This window comes from Emys orbicularis, chromosome 1 (genome assembly GCF_028017835.1).
Source record: "Emys orbicularis isolate rEmyOrb1 chromosome 1, rEmyOrb1.hap1, whole genome shotgun sequence".
Classification (NCBI taxonomy): Eukaryota; Metazoa; Chordata; order Testudines; family Emydidae; genus Emys; species Emys orbicularis.
In genome coordinates this window covers 142,799,438-142,811,352 of record NC_088683.1, presented here as the reverse complement: position 1 = coordinate 142,811,352, position 11,915 = coordinate 142,799,438, and the positions used below count along the sequence as shown (strand labels likewise).

At 52.4% G+C, this 11,915-nt stretch overlaps 1 pseudogene; it reads right to left on the bottom strand.

Moving 5' to 3' along the window:
• Window positions 1-1,186: 1,186 nt before the first annotated feature.
• LOC135885011 (protein mono-ADP-ribosyltransferase TIPARP-like) lies at window positions 1,187-4,469 on the bottom strand (annotated as a pseudogene).
• Between the last annotated feature and the right edge of the window lie 7,446 nt (window positions 4,470-11,915).

Here is an 11,915-nt window from a genome sequence, read left to right as displayed (position 1 = left end):
TTTCTATGATTCTACATAGGGTAACTTCCTAGACTAGATTAATTGTGATTGCTGGGGTATTAAATCAAATTAAGTAACAAGTCTAATTAACCAAGTGTTAGATAATGTAAATCACACTGACATTGTGCAGTAAACAACATTCTTAGCTCTTTAATTTTAAAGACAAGAAAAATAATGTAAAGTATAAGGCAAGTGATCTCAAATTATGAAGGCAAAGAAACGCGGCAAAGAAAGTAACTCAGTAATTACGCTAATAATACAGTGTGAATTAAACAGTTATTGCTTACATGAATAAATGAGCAATCCGCAGGTTCTCAGGTATTGGGACATATTAACTCACTAACAACTGGCCAATTCCTAGGTCCCAAAAACTGAGGATCACAGGAGGTTTCCTGCAGGGGCAGGTGACATGTTGTCATTGGGAGCAAGGCCTGAGCAGCCAGAAACTTTCTCTGATCCTTGACATTGGGGGGTTTCATGCAACAGACTAGACACAGCAGATGCTTACAGCCACTCTGCCTCCATATAACACACTTAAATGTTAAATAATTACAAACGCAGGAGAGCGCTCTGACCCATGGTGAGTTTCGAACAATACTTCTAAATTAGTTCTACACCAGAAAACTTAGCAAACACTACAGCAAGCCACTGTGCAAACAACTTTTGACAAACCGATTACCCCCAGGCTGAAGGCCCCTTTAGAAGGTGGAAGAAAAGGTGAGTCATGCACAAAGTGGCGACTTTTTGTGAATCTCATACTGTAGTCCACAAAAGCAATGAGAGGTCATGGAGGGTGATGGCTCGTATGGTGTAATAGAGCAGCTTCCAGGCCAGAGCTTGGAGCAGTGTCTGACGGCACAGCCTGCAGGGATGTTTGCATTTGGATAGCCAGTGAATGTGACGGAGCGACGTTGAACACAGGGTGGGTAAATCTGGTGGAGATTGAATAGGATGGGGTGGGACAGAGCTCTTTTGAAACTAGATGGCCTTGTTTTCCACATACACTGGGAGGGTCACAGCCGCTGCTCAGAGTGGATGCAGAGTGGGCTTTTACAGAGCAGGTTGCATAGGAAGGCTGTAAGTGACAACAAAAAGTGACCTCTGTCCCCACAGGAGGAAGTGGAGCCTGATCAGAAAAGCTGCATCAGCAATCTTTCCTAATGAGCAGCTCCTCCCCCTTGCACTATCAGCCATCCACTGCCACGGGGTCAGAGAGCATCTTGTAGCTGATCAGGAAGTAGGGTAGCACTGGCAGTTGTCAGAGATCACATACACTTGGGTATTGCTTTTGCTGTTGACCCAGGAGTTGTAGAGCTGCCCACCAGGCACCACGGGCAGGGGGTGGTGGAAAAGTTTATGCCCAACAGCAGTCTTGCCCACCAGCACCTTGGCCAGGAACATGTTGCGTAGCCCGGCCTTGCTCACCTGGCCGTGGCAGTGTGAATAGATGGCACTCTTGGAGAAATAGCAGCCCCTGCCGTAGATGGGGGCATGCAGTCTTGAGAAGCTGGGGTCAAAGTTCTTCTGGCAGATGGGCTCCAGGAAGTCAGCAGCGCTCCCATAGAAGAGGTGCTTCTCCAGCTGGTGTTTCTCCTGCAGTGAACATGCATGGGACATGATGGCCTTCTGCCTGAATGAGACACAAAGGGGGAAAAAAGCAGGCTTAGATCCTGCCCAGAGGGGATGTTTGGGGAAACGTAGAGGCCTAACTCCCCCCAACCACTTCTATCTCCACTTACTCAATAGATAAAGGCCAAAAGCTTGAACGGCAAAGAGTTAGGGAGTCAGTCTTCTCCCCCACCCCCCCAGCCCTCAAGGATCCATCCAACAATGACACACTAGTGCATCCAATGTCACTTGAGCACATTAGGATCTGCCCACCACTGCACAAATATTCACATTCCAGTGCACTATCTGTGCACCAGTGCACATGCATGCATCCTGCAAACAAACATATGCAGCCCAGTGCACTAGGATCCATGCACCCATTCCCAAGGATGCATCCAAATATGCAAACTCCAGTGCAGCTAAATCTACCTACACTGCAGCACAAGGAATTGCCAAACAAGAAGCAATCACGCTCACACTGGTGTGCTAAAATCCCCACCTGAGGAAACAAGCACTAATATTCACACCCTAGCACACTAGTTCCTTCAGTCATACTCCTATGAGTGCACACCTTAGTGCACTAGCTCCAGGGCTCATGCTCCTAGGCTTCCAGCACTATGGGTTCTGCACCCTAAAGCACTGACATTAGGTTTTACACTTCCTGCCTTGAGCATGGTGAGCTCCACAAGTGTAGGCACTAGCTCCAGCATTCCCCCTCTGGCATTCCTGGGCACTAAGTGCTAGGATTCTCACGCACACATACATATACACACACGCACAATGTCCCCACAACATTTCTCTTTATACCTGGTGTATTTTTCCCAGAGATCATCATTCCGGATTCGGTAAATCCCCAGCACCAGTGTCTTTTCCTCTGAGAGAGACTGATGGAAGAGAGCACAAACTCTGTGGTACGCAACCTCTGTTGGTAGCACCTCCATCTTCAGGAAAGCCTGGCCATCTGGTGGCTTCGGGACCCCAGTAGTAGGGTAGGAGCCACATAGCCATCCTTCGGATTCTCCCCGAGGACGTCAGAAGTGGAAGAAACTGTTCCCCAGGGTCTTCTAGGGAGCGTCCTAGGGAGATAGTGAGACTAGAATTAATCTCCTCTGAATGCTGCTTACATTCCTTTAGGACCATGGTTGCCAGGGGAGTCACTTACGTCAGATGTGGCACCATACTGAGGAGGGGGCGGTAGGAAGGCCGGCGCTGGACCAGGCGGACGTATTCCTTATCCCAGTTCTGTTGCACACGGCGCTTCAGATCCACAATGAAGAAGTGGCCCTGGCGTTCAAAGGTGTAGCTGTTTTTGTTTTGCTCATAGGCAGCAAGGAGACCTTGGGAGATGGGCTGAGGGGGAAAGGAAGAGGAGGTATACAGTGAGAGTGCTCCAAAGAGGAAAGCCAAGGACCCCCACACACTGCTCCTTAGGCTGCCACCTTCATCAATAATTCTTTAGATATCTGGGGAAGCCAGAGGCAAAGATCTGCCAGCATCCAGCCTCTCTTCATCTTGACTAACTATGACCTTTCCCTACAGCATCCTTTAGCCTTTTCAGCCTGGTTTTCCCTCAGGCCATAGCAGAGAAACTCCTTTCTCTTCCTGCCGACGACGGCTCCTTCCCCATCCTCAGTATCTCCCCTCCACACACCTTCTCTCCTCTGTCTGTGTCCCCAAGTGTGTCTCCCCCTTTGCTGTTGTTTTTGGTTTAACTACAGAATGTAATTCCTTTGTGTACCTCAGTGAGGCATTTCTGGGGAAACGCACTGTATGATATACATGACACAGGTTGGACTGTTGTTCCCTTTTCCTCACCTCCTCATACTTCTTCCAATTGCCATTGCTCTTCCAATAGGCCGCCCACTCTGTGGGGAAGTGGGGGTTCTCCTTTGGATCAGAGGTGTTGGAAAGTCGCCGCACTTTGTCATAGGGTCCGACGAAGCAAACCAGCTTCATGGACTGCAGAAAAATGCTCCCGACAGCACCACCTCTGTGAGCAGGAAAAGGATACAGTAAACAATTATTCCTCCATTACCTCCTACCAGGAGAGTCCAGGACTAGAGTAGTTAGGAGCTTCCCCTGCACCCAGTGCTTCTGCCCAGTTCGCTACAGCACCTCCTGCTGGGCGAGGCCAGGACAGCAGTAGGGTGGGAGTTCCTGGCAGCCAGCACTGTGGCCTACACCATAGCTCTCAATTTGGGATCCACACCTCTAGTGCAAATTACCCCTTCTGTAACCGTAGTTCCTTGAGTCTATTTCTGATGTAAAAGAATTTTCAACAAGAAAAGTGAGGGGAGTCCCACACATGTGGAACATAAGGGACCTGGGGAGTGGAATGAATGAAAGTGGGAGATGTGCGAGGTATTCCCTATGCTGCATCCCAGATTGGGGCAGGGACTTGAGACACCATGAGCTCCCTATACCCAGCACCTCTCCCACTGTTTCCTACAGCTCCTCCTGCTGGTAGATTCCAGGACTGGAGTTTGGCTTTCCATCACTTACTTGTCCACAAACTTAATCTGCTCTTTTCCAGTGTCGCAGTAAAGTTTCTCTAGGTGCCGCTGAGCTGACTCACTAACACTCTGCCAGGCTTTGCTGTCCCTCCGCCTAATCTGCCAATGGTAGGGATAGCAGGTGTGGTGGAGGGGGCAGCTGTCCCCCTGGGTGCAGCCCCCCAGCAGGAAGCGGTCGCAAATCTTAATTTCATCTCTTGGATGAATGTGAAATCTGATCCCATTGTCACCACTCAGATACTCTGAGGCCTCCTCGGGGCTCTGGGAGCTCTCTCCCTTGGCTGTGCGCCTGCGTTTTTGGGGCGGGCTGTTGGGAATGGTACTTTCAGTGGCTGAAGAAGCAGACATCTGAGGGGAGCCAGAGCGCTCTTCGTGGAAGGAATCCAACTCCTGGGAGAAAGAGTAATTTTGAAATGTAATACTGAGGCACAGAGTAACTCAATGCAGGGCCTCTAGCTTGGGGGAGGGATAGCTCAGTGGTTTGAGCATTGGCCTGCTAAACCCAGGGTTGTGAGTTCAATCCTTGAGGGGACCACTTAGGGATCTGGGGCAAAAATCAGTACTTGGTCCTGCTAGTGAAGGCAGGGGGCTGGACTCGATGACCTTTCAAGGTCCCTTCCAGTTCTAGGAGATAGGATATCTCCAACCCCCCACTCCTACTCTGCATGCACTGCTGCCACAATGGGGCCTCTCCTCTGATATATCCCAATAAACCACACACACACAGTGCTCCCCAGGGACCCCAACGCCTCTTCACACCCCTAACTCACACACACAGTGCTCTCCAGTGGGACCCTATCCTGATATACATAAAAGTAACTTGTCCCTAAATCCACAGGATGGGACACCCCTATCTGGGACTTTAACCTCCCTCTCAGCACAAATGTAGCTCTCTCCTGTGGTACCCCAACCCTGCCCCCCAGAGATCTTTTCCTCTCCTGGGGGAATTGATTCCCAGAGTGGCACAGCCTCTGCCAGCCACTGTTCCCCATAGAGATTCCCATTGACAAACACCTGCTGGGGCTGACTGGGGGAGGCACTTATCGTCCTGAGTGGGCCTGGTAGCCCTGTGGAATTATTCTGCCCCATCCCTCTCCCTGTGACTCAGGCCGCAGTGACCCCTCCCAAACGCCTGGCTTGTGTCTTGCTGCGTCTCTTTGAATATGAGGATTCCGCACTGTGTAGGAACAAGGGGTTTAGAACATTGGAACATGCTCTTCGCTGATTGGTGGGAATGGGGGGGGGGTTCTCTGCTCTGATTGGTGGGTTTAAATTTAGTGTTTAATAGGTGTAAAAAGGGATAGGAGCAAAACTTGATCCCACTTTTCTTGTGATTGGGCAGGAGGGTAAAGTCCAGCTCTACCTTAGGTATATTAAAATGAAGTGTAGAGTCTAAAGAAGCATTACACGCCTCTCTCTGTTACATATCAAAAGATTTAATACAGTCCCACATGTATATTAATGACGGGAGGAGCATGAGCAAGCATCTCTCTTCCCCTCTGCTAAGTATTCAGTGGGCTAGTATAATCTACATGTCCCAACTACTACCATTGCCACCAAACATTAAGGAGTCTGGTAAAATACTTTTTCCCATTGGGACATATTGTCTGGGGATTGTATAGTATTCCAGACCCCTGCAGAATAACAAGGGTGGGTAAAGCTAAAGCGCACAAGGGAAGGGACCCGGGGTGGAAATGGGATTTGAGGATTATACTGTCAGTAGTTTCATCCCTAAAAGGTAGGTTTTGTAGAGCTAGATTATATTTAGATATAAAAATGGATGTAGGGAATTGTAAAAGGGAGGAAGGAGAAGAGTTTTACAAAAGCCAATATGAACAAAATTAAAACACAAGTAATGAGAAGCGAGAATACTTTCTTTTACTTTAAACGTGTGGTTAACAGATGACCAGAGAGTGAAACTGACCCAGAGCAGAAATGAAATTGACCTCATGTAGGGTCATTCTCCAAGATAAGTGAGGGGCAAAGGGTAAATAAACAGCATAAAGAGGGAGGAGAGAAATACATTAATTTTTCTTACATTTCTTTCAGAGTTATTAGCCTAAGGGGATAGTTAGAACATAAGGAAATAATTATTTGTATCCTGATACCATCCCTTTAAACAATGCATTGACTGTTAGAGCCTTATTTAACTGCTTCCTGTTTGCTTTTCTAGGCCTCAGCTCTGTTGGTGTATAAAGTTCTAATAAAATATTCTGTAACTCTCTGCTAATTTGTGTCTATCACCTTGATGAACCAGCAAAATGGGGAGAAGTTGTTTAACTGGTTCTTTTTTTCAAACCAGAGGAATCTGATAACAGTGATGTCACAATTCAGGGTAGTGACTTCATGGGGAATTTGTGATGGCATTGGTACCATAAGGCAACTCAAATTCTTACTCATAGTTTCCCTGGTGCTTGGAGTTTCCCTTGGAGTTTCCAGCAAATTTTGCTGCAGCTATCATTTTTATCATGGAAATGTGAGGAAACAAATCAAAGTTGCTCTGGGTTTATTGAGGGTTTTGTGCTTTCAAATCAGTGCATTTAAAAGAGGGGTTCATCCAAGGAGGCACGTCGAGCGCTCTGTGAAAACTGAGTCTGTAGATGCCAATTACCGGTCAGGCGGGCACCAGTTTGAGGTTGGGATGTCTACAGTGGGTACCATGGTGTATGGCAACACATAATATGCTGCCGGGCTCTGTGATCAGGGTGGTGAGTGTACTCAAGCTCACAGAGGGATTTGAAAGCAGTGCTTCCCAAACCGTGCTGGACACTTAGATGGTATGAACAGGCTCATTCTGTATGCATGCCACCAGCACAATGAGTTAGTTAATAGAAAATCTACTGTTCCATTGTGATGCAAGCTGTGGTGGACCACTGCAGACAGTTCTTGGATGTCTGTAAGGGTTGAGCCGGTAAAGGGTATGATGTCAGAACTTTTTAAGTCTGATTTTTTTTAGGCATGGTGTGACGGAGCAGCCCTGCCCCGCACTAGCCCCAGCGGCGTCAGACCAGTAGCTCTGACGGAGGAAGTCCCGCCCCATTCGTACTGGGCATGCTCCAAATGCTCTGGGAGTATAAAAGGAGGGAACTCAGCTCAATCTGGGGTGGCGGCCACAGGGGAAGGACCTACCTGGGAAGCTCCTGCGGAGGACCAGCCAACACCCTTGAAGTGGCAGGGAGCTGAAGCGTCTCCTGGCCAGCACGAAGCCCTGCTGCGGGAGGAGCCTGAGGAGGTGACGGACCCGGTGACCCGAGGAGAACCTGGAGACTCGTGGGGGATTCCACGATCTCAAGATGGTAGGAAGCTACTCGGGGGGGGTGACGGACTGGTACCTTGCCCCCGGTAAGCCACAGCATGTTTCAGTAGGATCTCCCCGCTGAGCCAGTGTCAAGGCCCTACGGCGCTGTAACCAGGGGGAATCCTATGAACTATGGCCACTGGGCCACGCTACCCTGTAACCAGGGGCAATCCTATGGACTCCGGCCACTAGGCCATGCTGCTCTGTAACCCGGGGCAATTCTATGGACTCTGGCCATTAGGCCATGCTGCCCTGTGACTAGGGGCAATTCTATGGACTCTGGTCACTAGGCCGCGCTACCCCGTAACCAGGGACAATTCTACAGACTTTGGCCACTAGGCCGTGCTGCCCTGTAACCTGGGGCAATTCTATGGACTCTGGCCATTAGGTCGTGCTGCCCTGTGACCAGGGGCAATTCTATGGACTCTGGCCACTAGGCCGCGCTACCTTGCAACGAGGGGCGTAAACCCTCACACGTGGTGGAGAATGTGGGCAGCGATTCGGGCCTGTTGAAAGGTCCAGCGTAAGGGAGTTAAACCGGGGGACCCCCGCCAAGCCTCACGATGGAGACGGAGAAGCTCCTAAAGTGGATGCTGGAAAAGCAGCAGGAGCAGGTGGCCCAACAGCAGCAGCAGCAGGTGCAGATGATGCAGCAGATGGCCAGCCAGCAGCAGCTGCTGATAACCCAGCACCAAGAGCACCAGCAGCAGCTCCTCCGGGAATTAGTGGTCCAGCGCAGCAGACGCAACAAGAGCGCCTGGTGCAGCAGATGGCCACGCTGTTATGCCCGGTGGGAGCTGCAGCCGCCATACCTGCTGGGCCTGGACCCAGGGAGACTTTGGGGGAACTGCCGGTACGCCTCACTAAGATGGGGCCAGAAGACGACCCAGAGGCGTTCTTAGTGATGTTCAACCGCTGCCAGGTGGCCCCCAGAACATTGGGCCACCCTACTAGCCCCCTATCTGATGGGACAGGCCCAGGCTGCCTACTGTAGCCTCGATCCCCGGGAGGCCCTAGAGTACCCTCTAGTGAAGGCGGCCATATTGGACCATACCGGCATTAGCCCGGAGACCTATCGCCAGCACCTCTGCAAAGAACAGTACCCCCTTGGGACCCGGCCCCGGGCAGTGGCCCAATGCATTCGAGACCATTGTTGGAAATGGTTGAACCCAGAGGGCTTGATGGGACCACAGGTAGCGGAGATGGTGGCACTGGAATAGTTCACTCAGATCCTGCCCCCGGGAGGAAGGGCCTGGGTACGTCGGCATTGGCCGGCGACCTTGTCGGCGGTGGTGGCCTTGATGGAGGACTACTTGTCCGCTGAGGGGGCCGAGGCGCCGACCCGGGTAACAGGAACTTCCGGTCAGAAAGGTGGGCTAGGAAAAGGGAATCCTCAAGGGTCGGTACCCCAGGAACCGTCAGCAGGCGCCTGCCGCACACCTCCAAAACTCCCCAACCCTGAGCCCAGACCCAAGGCCTCCCGGGCACCGATATGAAGGGACCAACAACCCCGAGAGCAAGGGAGCCTCCTGGGCAGAGGCCCGGGACCCGCTGAAGCCCGAGAGGGGTGCTGGGAGTGCGGACAGGAAGGGCATTTTCGGCGGGATTGCCCAATTATGGACTGCAACTACGGACAAGCCTGGGTCGCGGGACTAAGGGCGTGGAAGAGAGGAACAGGAAAGCTGGTGGTCCCTGTCCAGGTCAAGGGAACCCTCATGAACACCCTTGTGGACTCGGGGTGTAATCAGACCCTCATACGGGAGGGGCTGGTCCCGGACCTCAATCTCTCGGGCCCCCCGATCCACTTACAATGTGTACATGGGGACATCCACCCTTACCCCACGGCCTGGGTGAAGCTAGAAGTATGCCACCGGGAGGAGGGCCTCCGGGTGGGCGTGGCCCCCAGGTTAGCCTACCCGGTGGTACTGGGGTGAGACTGGCCAGGCTTCGGGGAGGTTCTCCAGAAGTACCAACCACCTGACCCACGGACGGGCGGACTGAGGCCTCCGAGAGCGGGGCTGCTCGGACGCACACCAAGGATCGACCCCAGAGAAGGGACCTCGGCGCCGGAGGAGATACTCGCAACTCGTTCCGCAGCCAGGCCCCGTTCGGTGGAAGATGCCCAGGCGGAACTGGAGCGAGACGTGGACTTTGTACAGGAGCAGAGGGAGGACCCGACCCTAAGTAGAGCCTGGGAACAAGCCACCAGCCCGGACCCCGATGGAGACCCGCCTCCGCGATCCCCACAGGGCCCCCATTTTGAAATATGGCGGGATCGCCTATATCGCCTAGCCCAGGAACCCCAGACCCAGGAGACATTCTGCTAGCTATTGATTCCCAGGAGGCTGCAGCAAGGCCTCCTAGAACTAGCCCAAGCAAACCCCTGGGTAGGACACCTGGGGCGGGAGAAGACACTCCAGAGGGTGGCTCGCCGGTTCTTCTGGCCGAGCATACACCAAGAGGTTCGGGACTACTGTGCATCTTGCCCGGAATGCCAGCTGCAGGACCGAAGGGGGTAGCCCGGGTACCCCTGGTACCCATGCCAGTCGTTGGCATACCCTTCGAATGGATTGGGATGGACCTAGTCGGCCCCCTTGAAAGGAGCAAGACGGGGAATCGCTTCATCCTAGTGATCGTGGACTACGCGACACGTTACCCGGAAGCCGTTCCCCTAAAAACGGCGCCAGCACCAGCAATTGCTAATGAACTAGTTAAGATTTTCACCAGGGTTGGGATACCTGCAGAAATCCTGACAGACCAGGGCACAAATATGTCCTCCAAGCTGATAGCCGAGCTGTGTCGCCTCCTCCACATACGAACGCTCCGGACGTCAGTTTACCATCCGCAGACAGATGGCCTGGTGGAACGTTTCAATGGCACCTTGAAATCTATGCTACGGAAGTTCATGGAGGAGGACCCTACGCATTGGGATACTCTATTGCCAGCACTGTTGTTCGCCATAAGGGAGGCACCCCAGGCCTCGACGGGGTTCTTGCCCTTTGAACTCTTGTACGGAAGGCAGCCCAGGGGGATCTTGGACCTCCTGAAGGAGGAGTGGGAAGCCCAGGAGACGCGAGTTCTCCGGACCACCCAGAACGTGTTACACCTCCGAGAGTGGCTCCAAATACTAGGGGCCTTCGCCCGGGAGAACTTGATACAGGCCCAAGCAAGCCAAGAACGTCTCTATAACCGCGGGACTAAGGGGCGGAGTTTCGGCCAAGGAGACCGGGTGTTGCTCTTGTTGCCCTCGGCTGAGTCGAAACTTCTGGCCAAATGGCAGGGCCCCTTCAAGGTAGTCCGGCGAACTGGGCCAGTGGACTACGAGGTCCGACTACCAGGGCGACGGAGGGAGACGCGTATCTACCATGTGAATCTTCTGAAGGTCTGGAAGACCAGGGAAGCCCTGCTCATCAGCCTGTCCACCCCAGAATCAGAACTTGGACCCCCAGTGGGAGATCCACCAGACCCAAGGCCGGTGACGCTGGGGTCAGGCCTCACCCCCGAACAGCAAAAACAGCTTCAACTATTGGAGGAGTTCCCAGATGTCTTATCCGCCTGCCCTGGACGAACGGCTCTAATGAGTCATCACATCACCACCACCCCCGGTCAGAAGGTAAGAGACCACCACCGACCGTTGCCACGGAAAATGTGGGACACGGTCCGGCAGGAGCTAGAGACAATGCTGGAGATGGGGGTCGTGGAGGAATCGACGAGCGAGTGGCGCAGCCCCATCGTCCTAGTCCCAAAGCCCGACGGGACTACCCGGTTTTGCATCGACTTCCAAAAGGTCAATGCCATCTCCCGCTTCGATGCATACACAATGCCGAGGGTGGATGAATTGCTGGAACGGCTTGGGGGAGCGAGGAACTTGTCTACCATAGATCTAACCAAAGGATACTGGCAGATCCCCCTCACACCAAACTCCTGGGAGAAGACGGTCTTCCCAACACCTTTCAGCCTCTTCCAATTTATAACCATGCCGTTCGGGCTCCACGGAGCTGCTTCTACGTTCCAGCGCATGATGAACAAGGTCTTACAATCCCACGACTAGTATGCAGCAGCATATATAGATGACATCGTAGTCTACAGCAACAACTGGGAGGAACACCTACTCCATCTGGCAAGGGTGTTGCAAGCCCTCAGAGCAGCCGGCCTCACAGCTAACCCGGCAAAGTGCCACCTTGGATATACGGTAGGAGGGGGAAAACTGACACCCCTAATCAGCAAGGTGCAAGCTCTCAGAGATGTACCCATCCCCAAGACAAAGAAACAAGTGCACCAGTTTTTGGGACTAGCCGGATACTACCACCGCTTCATGACGGATTTTGCATCCATAGCCGCCCCCTTGTCGGACCTGACAAAGAACTTGCAGCCTCGACAAGTGCAGTGGTCGGAACAATGCGAGAAACCTTTGGAACCCTGAAAGAACGACTCATGCAAGAACCAATCCTACGACACCCAGACTTTTCAAAGGAATTTATACTGCAGACGGATGC